Genomic DNA, 14,367 nt, shown 5'->3' with positions numbered 1-14,367 from the left:
CATCTGTTTTATTGATAAGCTAGCAATGGGAGGCTCAATTTCCTACTGTGAGTTCTGTACCAGATTCACGGTACAATTTTAAATGCAAAAAAATCAGATGAGGGTGAAGGTGGGACAGTCCCTGCTCATAAAAGCCACCAGCTGTTAATTGCTATTAGTTTTCTTTCATTGGTCATTGATTCCTAAGCATCTAGCAGTGCTTGGATTTTCCAATTTCTAAAGAGCGATTTTAGCATGAATGATGCTGAAGAGAAAAAATAAATATTCACCATCTGTAATACGTCTTATGATAATAAGCATGTCATTAGAGAGGGATTTTATTGTATCAAAGGGTGTCTTCACAGCTCAAAGAGACAAGAGGAGGCCAGTTTCTTGCCCTCCTTCCTCTCAACGTGTAAAAATTGTTACTCTGGTTTTGAAGAGCAGGCTGTTAGCAGCAAGGGCGTTGATAGCTGTCAGGTAACACCCACGGGACTCTTATGGGGGGACAACTGGCAAAAATAAAAGAGCAGTAGCTTCAAATCTGTCACTTAGTGGTTCTAAAATGAGACATACTAAAAGCTGAGAATGGTTTGGCAAAGTTACAGCTTTGTACCAGTGCCGTGTGTGACCGTGCCAGCAGCCCTCCCAGCACTAACACTATTCACCTGTCCCACCAGGTTTCTGCTCTGGTAGGAGGCAGTGCTTTTGAGTGCAGGTTTTTAACCAGCACTGCTGAAATAACTGTGACTTTAGGCCACGATGTAACGCTGTAAACAGTGTTTGGGCTGCCCCACTTGGTGCAGTCCACAGCGTGAAGAAAAGGCCAAAGCTGTAAGATGCGGTGCCGTTCGTTCCTCACAGAAACCCACCTCGCGGCCTTGCCTGCTCAGGCCCTCACAACGTCCTGTGAACGCCTCAAGGGGGCCCATTTTGCCAGTTGCTTTCACCGACCACCCTGGCCCTTCAGCCTGGATCCCTGACCTACTCAGAACACTTCTGTCACAACTTGGGGTACCATTTGTCTAGAAGGAAAAAGCGGAGGCTGGTTGTGGTGGCTCGCTTCCTCAGTAAGCAATGAGAGCTGCTGTGCTGTTAGGCACATTGCGGTTTCGCAGCTGCATCCTGCTCTTGAAAGCAAATCAATAGAAATGATGTTACTTTGTCACTTAACGCTTGTTTTATGACCAGCTTACACCATTTTTCTTTTCACAGGAGTAGGGCCTCTATCGGTACAAGTTGTGTCGAGTTTAGCAGAACTGTGCTCCAGCGTGTGCCCTGGAAGGGTAATGAGAGGCCAAAATATTGTTTGAAGGGAGGATATTCAGATTAGTTGCAGATGCTGAGCTATCACAAAGTCCTGTTAAAGAAAGCAGTAAGTGTTTCTTGAATCAGATAAACTCTCTATGTATTTCGCTATACTCTTTTAGTTTATAGTCTTTTGGTTTAGTTCAGACTTTCACGGCCTACAAAACATGCCGCCTGTGGTCTCTTTGTGGAAATGAGTACAAAGATTTAGTAGGCCTGATGAACTAAGATAATGGGGGTCCGATTCTTCAGTGCTTTGATAAGAAAACCTCTGGAGCAGTTACACATTTTTAGCATTGTTTTCTCTAGAAAAATAAGGAATGAGGAGCTATCACATTTACTGAAAGATTAAAAAAACAAAACAAAACATTTGAATTTTTCAAAAAATTAAATAGTACAGGAGTGTTATGTCTCCAAGGTACTCATTTCCAAACATAGCAAAAATCAGGCGGAAGACAAAATCTTTACTAATGTTACTCAGAGGTGGTTTCTCAAGCAGGCGAGCCAACCACTAGGCTGTTGTACGGATGTTTCTCACCATTTGGGACCCCTCTTTGAAAGAGGACTCATGAATGGACCTAAAGGGAACTCCTATGTCTTAAGCACGTTCAGGCATGTTTCTGCACTTATTCAGGTGCCTGTCAGTAGATATTTTTCCACATGCAGCTACCATGAAACTTCCATCAAGCCATCTACATACATGGTACGCAGGGTAATAGACAAGCTAAAACGTCCCGATAGTGTTGCATCCAATCTAGGTGCCTACATTTAGATAATTGAGCAATTGCAAGTGGGTCAGAGTCAAAGTACTTTGCAGCTGGACTTTTTTTTTTTTTAAATTTATTTAGAATATCTGAAACTCTTCAGAAAAAAAAAATGCTTGTTGCCACATAATATCTAATAAATGATAAAGCAAACATATACTTATTCATCTTAAAATAAATTTGTATCAGCATTAGTTAGTAGTTGGAGAATGCTGTTGATACAGCAATATGTAATCTGCCTTGGTAGTTATTAAGTTATTAAACCTTATATACTCAGATTTTAGCTGAGAGCCCAAGGAGAGCTTAACGTGGGATTGGGTTCCAGGCTCTGGTTTCAGCTCAGGTTTGTTACGGTAGTGCCCAGAAGCCATTACCCGCCTGATGAGTCTTGCAGCAGACGGTAGTTCACACAACACATGTCAAACCTTGCTGAAGTTGTCACTGTTCATTGCCTTCTTCAAACTTGATACCAGCCCACCCATTAGCTACTACTCCGGAGCTTGGCTAGTTTCCTACAGCTCTCCTAATTCTCTCAGAGGTGCAGGGCTGGAAGAACAGCTGGTATCTTAGCGAGCTTTCTCTGGTTATCAACCCCAGTTAAAGCCTGGTATCAGCACCAGATGCTTGCTGTCTATGCAGATTTCTTAAGGTAAGGCTCAGAAGTTCCCTTTAATTTGGCTTGCTAAGCGCTGGAATCTGCTGATCTTATTTAAGCACTGCCACTGTTGAAGTCAGTGGGAGATTTGTTCTCTTGGAAAGAGTTGGATTTGGATGTATTGATTGTTTTCTCACAGAGAAGTCCTTCCAAACACAAACACGAACTACATGCTTTCAAGGCTGTAATAAGTGCTGCAAATGCAATTTTTTAAAGGAGTTGCATTAATTTTTCATGTGAATGGAGCTGCAGTAACTGCAGAATGCACTATCTCACTGCAATAGCTCACATCACATTGAAAAACAGAAAAAGGTATTGCCTTTTTGTATTCTGTATAGTATTTATGAATATCCATCTCTTCCACTTTTTCTTATCTCTTTATTATGGATAGAACTAACACGGACAATCTCTGAAAGGCAGCATATGCAACTAGTTGCTGAAACAGATAAACTAGGCAGCTATTGGATTGGTAGGGTCATGAGAAAATAAAAGGTATTCTGGTTCCTTTTTTTAGAAAAGGCAATCAAAAGTTATATATATATATATAATATACTACAGTTGTTCAACTATTAGAGCCTTTTAATTTTTATTTTTTTTTTTTTTTAATGAAAGAACAGAGAAAAATTAAGGTAACTATTTTGCTGAAACAGATATGCAAAGTTCCCACTCCAATGTGATTTGTAAACCAGACAACTCATGAACCCAATTACTGGGGATTAGGCTGGAATCATGTACTGAATCTTAACTGGAGCTGGAATTTGGGAGTGTTGGGGATGCAGGGGAGATAAAGGGGAAAAAATAAGAATTAAAATGACCTAGGTTGTTTCTGCTTAATTAAAAAAAAAAAAAAAAAGAAATGATGCTAAAAGTTTAAATAGTGAAAAAAATCATTCAGTTGGTACGATCTGTATATAAGAAAATACTTAGATGGACTTTATGTCTCAGGACAGTATTTAAAATGCAATTTAAATATTTAAGATGTTTGCTTAATTTTTTATTTTGTTTTGTTTTGTTTTCTTTCTTTCTTTTTTTTTTTTTTTTCTCCCCAAAGAATATTCTCCAGAAGAGATGGCCTTGTTCAAAGTTCATGTACTTACTGGAAGTACAGCTCTCATAAAGACTTATTTTAAAGTTAAGAGAATGCCTTTAGTGAAAATATAAGGTTTTAATTTGGATTCTGAATAAAAGTATTTTGAATTCTAACCAAATTTCAAATAGTTCTGTATTCAAAATGCATACTACACTATAGATCTTTGATCTTGTACTGAAATTCTGAAGCTCCCTGCTTTCTTTATGGCACACTCTCAAGCCTTTCTGTAATGTGGTAGTTGCAGACTTGGTCATGGGGTGCATGTCACTGTGCTACTTGACAGGGTTGTTAGCTCCGCTGGGGAAGAGACAGGATAACTGCTGCAGAGCCATGTGTGACAGAAGTGTCCCATTAATTTTGGGAGCCCAACGTGAGATGTCTGCGACTTGATTCGAGCTAGTACTCTCGTAGCCCATTATTTGTGCAAAGTGGAGCGTCTGTGTTTTGACTGTTAGTCTACACTGCTTGACAACTTTATGAACTGGGGCTCAGCTGTCTCTTGCTTGACACTTAAAAACAATGGAAAAATCCCTGCTGTGCCTGTGAAAGTCTGCCCTGCAGCTAGCTCTTCAGAATCCCAGGGAAAATATGAGAACAGGCCTGAATAGCATTTAGGTCTGAAGGTGGACACCAGAACTCAGGTTCCCAAGGTGCCTGTTGCCCCCTTTCAGCACCACTCTCCTTCCTGCTCTGCTTTGGTCACACTCCTTCCTCTTTTTGTTTTGGTGACTCACAGCAGAACTGATGCTGCGGGTGACAGTTTGCTTGCATCCCATTGACTTGCCCCGTGCTGCATGCTGCCCTGGGAGCCAGGGACTCTGCTGTAGGGCTAATCCTTGCTCAGACCCTGCAGACCTGACAGGGAGCATGAACTCAGCAGTACAGCCGAACCGCTTCGTGGAACTAGCTGATTATTTTCCCCCGAGCCTAGGCAAGCAAAGATTTTGGAGGCTTTGTGGGGAGGGAGAGCCTAAAGCATCTTTGTGAAATACTGGTAATATGCACTTGAGTAAACTGATACCTGTTCTCCCTAACTATGTTCTGAAGGAAATATCTAGTGCTTTTCTTGCTCACATTTTTTTACCGATAAATACTTGTCCACTGTTTCCTTTCATTTTTTTTCCCAGGCAGCCTGTAGGGGGATGCTTGACCGAGCCATGGTGAAAAACAAAGGTTAGATTTGAGCATAAGAAATTACTCTGTGAGTCAGAGCAGCATAGCTGTATTTCTCTATGTTTTTCGTTATGAATCTGATTAAGATAAGGTCACTCGGAAAACCAGGGAAAACAAGAAAGGCTATTGTAGTAGGCCACAGTTACAGAGTTCAATCAGGAGCCTGTGAAATGTCAGGTGAGAGAGCAATAACCACAGAATGAATGATGTAGGAGTGAATGCTTTTAAAACAGAACAAGGTTGTTGGAACTTCGACATAGAAGTATCATTTCTTTTTCAGAATGAAATGATATGGAGGATTTGAATATGTCCAGGCTGAAACAAGTGGCTGAGAAAGGGAGTACTGAGAGAACAGGCTTCTGATAGAAAATATATTGAAGTAAGTTATCATGTGAACACTTTGTGCCTCCCTGAAGTGCACACTTGTACGTGTAGGTCATTGTTAATGTAATAGGATTTATCAAGAGGGATTTATTCACTGTGTTGGCACTTCTGCTCTTTCTGCTCCCTCCCTAATGTACAGCGCATATACCAGTAAGTATTTGATGCATGTATACCATATATACATACATACCAGTATGCATGCTTTGATGCATACGTAATAGAAAAGTAGGAGGAAAGGAAGCGCTCATATTATCTTGTTTGTAGAAAAGTTCCTAATGAGAGTAACCTAACGTTTGAGATGAATACATGTCTGTGTCTGTTCCCTGAAGCAATCAAGCCATTTTGTTTCTTTAGCCCATACTAAACTCTAGGGTGGTTATGGGTTTATATAAGGAAAACAAATATTAGAAAAGAGTGAACCAAATCTTGATTATTATTGTGTTGCACATGTATTTTTTCTCAGTAAACTTATTTATTAGCGTATCAGTGAGTATCATTTCCCATGGCCAAGCTTATAAAAGGGAGAAGAGAACAATAATTAGATAATCTCCCTGACTCTTATAGGATTAAAAACTTCTAAAATACAGCTGAAATACTGGTTCTCTTGAAATCAACACTAGAACTCCTAATGACTTTCAGGGAGCCAATAGTGATTTGTCTGTCTGCTTGCTCATCTGGTCTATCTTGATTTATCTCAGGTTTGCTCTTCCTTTGTGTGCTTATTGCTCTTGATGCAGCCTATCAAACCATGCAACCCCCTATGATAGCTCTATAGAGATATATTTAATTTGATTTGCTGCTGTCCCCAGGAGCTTATTCTCTGTCAAACAGCTGCCTGTTGCAGTGAAACCACAATATAGAAGAGTATAATGGTTTACGGATAGAGCATTTAACCACCACCACTGAATGGCATATGTCTGATAAATATGTTCAAAATATAGTCTTGGATATGCAAAGGCCATTGTTCTGTGGCAGGTCCAAAGATACGGCTAAAAATGCAACACAGAATTATCTGGCAAACTTAGTCAAGAGTTTAGAAATGCTTCTGCTGTTTGAATGTTTCCACACCGTACGTTTTAGTTCATCGCTTCTGCTCAGGTTGTTAATGTAAGAATAAAATAGTTTCAGTATATGTTCCTGTGCTTTGTTCCTCTTCTATTCTTAATCTCTCTCCATCCCTTCTTCTTACTCTCTCTTCCCTCCTCCTCAAAAGGTGAAATAAGTGTCTACTAAGGCTGGCTCAAAATCTATGTTAACAGCAAATTAACTGAGGCTGCTAAACCAAAAAAAGACACAGAAATGCACATCATTTGCATGTGTTAATAGGAATAAGGAAACAAAAGAAAAAATAGAAAATGCCTGTACTCCATCACTGCCAGCGCAGTCATTTGTAGCTACCCTGACACTGATCTACTGACACTGGCTTCATGCCAGGGTACATCCAGTAAGTGAAGTCCTGCCCTTGGTGAAAGTGCTTTGATATTAATTTCAATAGGGCCTGGATTTTATCCACTTATTTTAACGGAGTAATTAATTTCTATTATTCCCATTTGTATGTTGCTTCCCACATGCTCTTGGGATCATATAGATGAGCAGTAAAACTAAAAATGGAAACACTGGAGTGTCGTGTTAGAATGACATTTTCGACTGGTCGTAAAGATGTTACCTTAAACCTTAATGAAGTTTCATGGGAGTACGATGGCACGTTCCCTAAAAACTTGCCTGTCCACCCTTTCCTTGAGCTGCTTCCCACCCACACTGCTCCCCAGCACTTCAGGCAGTTACCTGTCTCCCTAAGACCCTCCAGCTCGATGGCTGTGAGGAGTGTTCACTAATATATTTCAGTGCTCCAAAGATCCCCCTGGAATTTAAACTATTCGAGCCAAACCAGCTCATTGTGAGGAAAGTATTTCCTAGAGTAGCCAAGATGGTATTTTAGAAGGGTACCAGCAAGAAGATACCATAGGAATGGTTTGTGTGAACAAGCCCTTCCTGTCCTTTAACAATCCTGACCCCATGGATCAAATCCTGGCTTTACACAGAGTAGAGGAGATGGTCTGTGTCTTCAAGGACCCTTTTGAAGTTAAGTTGAGCTTCACACAGGCGGTATCAAATTCAAGTTTTCCTTGCCTGACGGGTTCCTCTATTGCTTCCTCCCAATGTTGCTCTATTGCTCTTTTGTCCCAAGTCTTTGCTACTCTCTTACACCTGATTTACAGACTGGATTTCTGAAGTCTATGTTCATCCAGCTCCTCACACAGCAAGGAATTACCAATACGTGGCTTAGGCACCCACGTGTTCAGGCAGCTTCACTTTTGAGAACATCCGAACAGATGCAAAAAGTCAATCTTCTTTTCTAGATCCCAGCATTAGCTTTCATTCTGGCCTTGGTACTCATCTCATAGGCATATTTACTCACAGGATCTTGAGTAAATATGGTCCAAAGGTCCTCTGAAGCCACTACCAAAGGGTCTTTTTTCAGAAATATTCATCATGCCAAAGGCATGCTTTTGGGGCAGATATATGCTTCTAAAAGGTCTTTTGCTGATCCCAGTTCTCCAAAATGCAGAATTCTAACTAGATTTTTTTTTTTTAATAAGAAGAATGACATTTTACTTTTAAAGTGATAACTCATTTCTCACAAAAAAAAAAAAACAAAAACAAAGTGTCTGTGCTTTTGTTAACTGCTGACTAATGCTCTTAATAGCAGCTCCATGCTAATCATTGCATGAAAAAAAAAGGCCTATAAATTTATTGGGCATTACAGGGATGCACTCTGTTTAGATTGTGTTAGTTTTCGCTATAGGAGGTGTCAGCAGACATCCTCAAAGTGTTTTGTTATTGAGCACTAACTACCACTGTGTCTAGCTTCATAAGCACAAATTTTGTCATCAGAATTTCATTGGGGTGAGGAAGAGAAAAATAACACTTCCTTACATGCTGCCAATCAAGTGACTGACACTTATATTACAATCTTGGCTGTGCTCTTCACATGAAACTATGGCACGTTACTGCAAGCTTCCAGGGAATTGCCCTTTTTAAAGAGAAAAAAGAGAGGAAAAATGATATTTGCCTTCTTTCACCAGGGTATGTCTGTACACAGCAAGCACATTTCATAAGCTTGTTCTGTGAGTGGCAGGCTACCCTAGGGTGGTCACACATGTTCTAGCAATAAGAGGCACAACACATTCGGAGGGGAAAATCTGCAGAATAACTCTAATCCAAGTAAATCAGAAAATAGTGATAATCAGGAATAGGATTATAGTCCTAACCCAGATCTTTCATAATTTCTGGAGAAAATGCTGTTGCAAAATTGTACCAACGTTGTAGCCAATACCCATGCCAGAATAGAGGAGGTGGTGAATAATGATTAAAAAATATCTATTTCCTTATTTTTAATATATTTTTAATGTTACTGTATTTGAAATAACAGTGGAGATGAACCAGGTTTTGCTTCCTTGCCCTCCCGCAGCCTCATGGTCATGATCAGCAGAGCCCATGTCGTGCCGCGGGCATGGCTGTGGTGGGCTGGCCAGCAGCCAGCTGCTGCCGTGTTCGTGTCCAGCTCCTTGTCCCAGAGCAGCTGTGAGGATGTGGGGGTACCAGCTGCTGTCAAGACCTCCTCATGTCTTAGATTGATGACCACATGCAGGTTCTGAACATTTTTTTTTTTACCTGCAATCATAGCAGTCTTTGCCTTTCCATTGCAGTTCTATCCCACAGCTCGAAGAGGTTGCCTTAGCTGAAATCCCCAAGAGACATCTATAGATTGTTAAAGCATTTGCAGTCTCTGCAGTAGCCTTTATAATTCTCTAATATGTGCACTTCTTTTTTTTTTTTTTTTTCTGTGCGCAGTAAAATATTGCATTGCTACTCTTTTGCCTAGCTTTAGTAATTGTTTTATACAGTACTTCAGATAGTAAATCTTTTTGGTGTAATGGTAATGAAAAATTCTTCTGACAAATTAGTATATTTAACCAGTTTTATGGGATATGTGTACACCTCTGAATAATGAGATCATTGTTTGTGTGCTTTCAGTTTTGTTTGGTGCCATGGGCTTGAGGTGTTTTGCTTCTTGGAGAGTACAGAAACTTCAGGATGTAGCAAAGAGGTCTGGGGAACATTTCAAAATAAGAACAAGGGCATCAATGAAGACGAGTAAGCAGAAGGTGGCTGTAGAAGAAAACTGGATTAAAGGGAAAGTTGTCATAGGTCTTACTTCTGCTGGGTCAGTATCAGTCTGTCCTGGATGCTCTGGTGTCCTTGAAGTTTTCCTTGATGAATTTGAAATGTTGTTTTGTGTGTGTGTGCTCAAACAAAAAATGTACTTATATATTTTTAAACAAGGTGTTGTTTTTTCTGGATGTATTGTTCTCTGAGTAGAGTTTTGCTGTGCATTTAGAGCAGGTGAGCACTCCAAGTAGGTAAGCGTGAGGTCTGATAAATACTGCTTGAAGAGGAAAATGAAAAAAAAAAATCAGAAGGCCTGGACAAAGCCTATCCTTTGAATGTTAACAACAAAAAAATGAGGACATGAGTGCATGTTCAGGTGTTGTACATTTATTGCAGGTTATTATAGAGTGATCTGCGTTATAGTTTGAAGCTTTTCTTATTAATAGAGAAGTGTGGAAGAATGTAATATGTTTAGTTTGTCAGAATATCCACTAGAGGGTGAAAATCAGGGGAACCTTTGTAGGATTTAGCACTACCTCATTGATTCAGTGGGACTTTACCAGCTTGCCCTGGCTAGAATATAACCCAGTAAGTGTAAAAAATACATTAAGCCACACGACAATATGAAGTTAAGCAGCATGAAGATTGTTTTTGCAATCCTTCCTTAAGTGGCTTGGGGTTACCATTTCATGAGTGAAGGAATTTGTCTTGAAATTTGTCCAGAGTGACAGGGAGCAGCTGAGCATAGAAGCTATGAGAAGAGGAAATGTAAACCAAAAAAATAAATTCAAACCTTCGTTTTTCTCACTAAGTACTCCCTCATTAATCCAACTAAGTCTGCTTACCCCCTTCCTTCTGTTCCAAGGCTGTACTTGGTTGGTAGCCCTCTATGGTAAAACACACACGCTACCTGTTCATGTTTTTTTTTTTTTTTTTCCTCCAGTAGGGTCCCATAATTCTTTCTAATCTACTTAAAGGATTTAGCCAAAGTATTAATGTGAGCCAGAAGGGATAATGTTGTTATTTGATTATAGAATAACATTGAATATCCTTTAATATAGGTAATGTCTATACTTCATACCCCACCTTTTCTATACTTTACAATTTCCTTTTCTCCCCTTGTTCTTTGTTTTCACTTTGGCAGTAGGTCAGTTCTTTCCATCTGTTTACACATATGATCAATAATTCAACATGAGATACTTCCCAAACAAACCCCTGAAAGAGGTCTAGGTGAGACCGAGCACGTTGTCAAAGGATCTTTCTGAGTGTTCATTCTAGCAGCTCCAGTGCAACAAGCTGTGTAAGCATGTGCCAAGTCTAAAGCCTGTGAGTGGTCCCATTTCTTTGACTTAATTACCGATGTACCCTGATGAATTAGGGCTACAAGTTGTACCAACATTGTATCAAATAATATCAGACAAATCCAGCCTTTATAGTCTATGCTCAAAGCTGGGCAGCTGTGGGCTAGCTCCATTTTGGAAACTGTACATGCCTATTAATAAAACAATTGGTTGGAGCTCATAAGCTTTGTTAATGAGCTAGCTTGGGCATGAGTCTGGACCCATTTATTTAAATGGTTTCAGATCGGAGCAAGCTTACATCCTACCAGTTATAACACAGGCAATCCATGTTTGCCATCCTCTTCCCTCTTCCAAGGGGGGATCAGAGGGGACAAATAATGAAGCTAGAGTCAATGTGTGTGGATGAGTGGCTTACCCAGGGCTCAGCGAGGTCTCCTCTGCCAGCACCACTGGGCTAAGAGCTTGTATTTGTGTGTCGCATCCGTTGCAGAACCTGGAGATCTGCTGACAGTAGTCATCCTAGTACAGCATTAGGCTGATGTTGAACTGGGAGGGTTCTAGACTGGTAGGTACTAAGGCTTCTGCTCCATCCCTTTTTAAAACATTTTGAGAGGCAGAAAATACATTTTTGCTTCATTTCAATGCCTCTGCAAAAGATTTACTATAATCCTTGTTTGCGGTAGTCAAACATAACCAATGATTCTAAGGTTTGATTTGGCAATTGAGCTTATAAAATAATGAATATAATCCCTCCATCCTCTACTGAACAGCTGGTGCAAACTTATTAAAAGGCAACCTCATTTTGCACTGGCTTCTGTTGGATTTTTAGCTATTCCATCCTCTGCATGGTGTGCTTACTCCACACATTCCTCTTTCTTTTCTGTATTTCCACTAGTCTTTTCTCTATTTACTTACTTTAAGAAAGGTTACTTTCAGTACCTACTGTTCTGTATATTACATGCATCGCTTCTTGTAGTATTACCTTTGATCTAATGCCTACTATCGACCCAAATGCTGTCATCATTCTCGACTTCTCACTCTATGATGTTTCTGAACCACTTTTAAAATCAACACTTCACAACCTTCTCTAATTGATTTCCCTCTACTACCACTCTGTGTTTGAAAACTTCTCATATTCTTGTCACGCCACACCTCCTCATTGCTGTCTGTCATCCCATCTGCTCACTTTCCTATGAGACCTCGGTCTATTCCATACACATTTTTATATACGTAGTGTGTGTTCGTGTTATTGGTCCTCTGTAAAGCAGTGGATTCTTAGAGAGCCTTGGTGTTCAGCTTTTCCAGAATAACATTTAAGCAATACTGAGGCAGGTTATAGGGTTATTTTACTTAAACTGTGTATAGTAGTCCTGTGAAGAGACAGTCACGCATGTAATCACTCCGGTAATTAACCCAGACACAAATACCTGGCTCCTACACCAGAAGTTTAGCCTAACTCTGGAAAGAGTTCACTTCGTACTGGATACTGTCTTCTTACCTACTGCAGCTTTAGCCATAACGCTTACATCATTTTACTACTTCTTGAGTAAGCAGTTCTTCCATGTATTAAGACAAAATAAAAAGAAGTGTAAAAGTGCTGTTTAATGGAATAGTTTCCCTATAACAATGTAAGTATGGGTGCAAGTGTCTCACTAAACATATAAACGTAGATAATCCTCGCTTTCTAACTCTCTTCTTCCAAGCTACATTTTTTCCTTTATAACTCATCCCTGGAGAAAGGTTCATAGTGAAAAATCATTGCTAACTTCATATTTTTGCCTTCCCTGTGCATTTCTTTCCTGGAGCAATAATAAGAAATAATGGGTGTAATGCTTTCCTACGGAGTCCATAGAATGTAACAAATAATCTGTTGTTTTATTTGTTGTTGCCATATTTAATTTAAGCGTATTAATTTTTCTCCTTGCCTTATCTATTTTCTTTGTAAGTTCAGAGGGCCTTCCAAACCTTTTTGTAATAATATTTTAGGAGCAGATCAGTTTTATAGTTAGATGAGGAAATTACGATTCAGGTCTCAAGTCTCTCCCACTTCCTTTCTGGATTAACTTCCACAGTTCCCGTTTTTCCTGAGCAATCATCAATAACAAGTTGTAGGTATCTAGCTTAATAAATTGATTGCGAACCAAAATCAATCAGAGTCTACAACTTAAACTGACACAGGAATACAGATGTTTTCTTGGTGTCTCTGAAAAGCAGGCCAGCTGAGCCACAGAAATCAGCCTTGTTAGTCTTAATTCCTGTATGTCTCAATTTTCAATTTCCTTTTTTTTTTTTTTTTTTTTTTTGTAAAATGGTTGTAATATCTAATTTACAAGGAAGGAGCATTCAGTCTATTTAAAGGTTGTGAAACATTCACAGCTCTGAGTGGATTGCAGCTGATGGGTGCTAAGTTAAGTGACATTATTTTCTGTCATTAAGTGATTCTTCTGATTAAAATAGATTTGGAAAAAAATGGCTGGACAGGCAGATTCTCTTGTTATATCTAAGCAAATTTAGCGAATCCAAGGACAAAAATATTTCCTTAGTTACATCTTTGTGACCCTGTTTTCTTCATTCGTTCAGAGTTAGAAGAGACATTTGTATTATAAATGGAATCTGTAATAACTTACTCTTCACTTTCTGGATTACAGGTTCAACTTGGTTTGACTAGTGAGGATTCCCACTAAGCAAGGGTAGAAAAATAGAGACTGGAGAATCTAGGTCTGCACCATCTGGACCAGACTTGCTGGGACCCGGTTTGTTCAGATAGTCCCTGTGCACCCGGACAGAAGGTTGGAGGGACAGCGAGTGACAAAGCAAACCATGCAGGCCTGCTAAGTGCTCTGGCGGTCCTGCAGCTGAGCAATGCAGTCACAGAACACAATTCATCCTCATTCAAGGCTAAAGTGGCACTCAGGTGTGCAATTGATTCTTTGTGCTTTGTGTCAGTAGCAGAGGAAACACCTCGCTGGCCTTTCTGTTCTGCTATGTACCCACACCATTCCTGCATGCCGCTGAGGCCCAGGCTTACCTGTCGCCCAGTCTGATAAACATCAAAACACAGAGGAGATTTTTTTATGTATGTTAAAGAAAACAGGGTTTGCAGGAAGATAAATTCTCCTTCAGAACTCTTAGGAGAAAAAAAAAAAAAAAAAAAGGAAAACAAACAGAGGCAAATAACGCACATTAAAATGTTGGTTTAAAATTTTTTTTCACTATCTCTTTAGATCTGAGGAGACTGTGTCTGTAGTCATTCTGTGGCATTTTCTTTTCTGCTCCTTAGGGTTGTTGAAAATAAACAGCTGCGTGCTGTTTATTTTGTATGTACTTGAGTACAGGCATTGTTCTGGATTATGCTGCAAATAGCTGAAGACTTTCCCTTCTTCCTGTGGTATCCTTGCAGGTTCAGTTGTGCAGGATCACCATAAATACAGAATCACTGCTTGAGCACTTCATCCAGCATAGTGGAGCTTCCATTTCATGGATGTAGTTACCAAAGGAATGTAGTTGCAGGAGTGAGAGCATGACTGAGAACTGCTTAAT

The sequence above is a fragment of the Anser anser genome, assembly GCF_964211835.1.
Source record: "Anser anser genome assembly, chromosome: 11".
Classification (NCBI taxonomy): Eukaryota; Metazoa; Chordata; class Aves; order Anseriformes; family Anatidae; genus Anser; species Anser anser.
Note: the sequence above shows the minus strand (reverse complement) of the source record.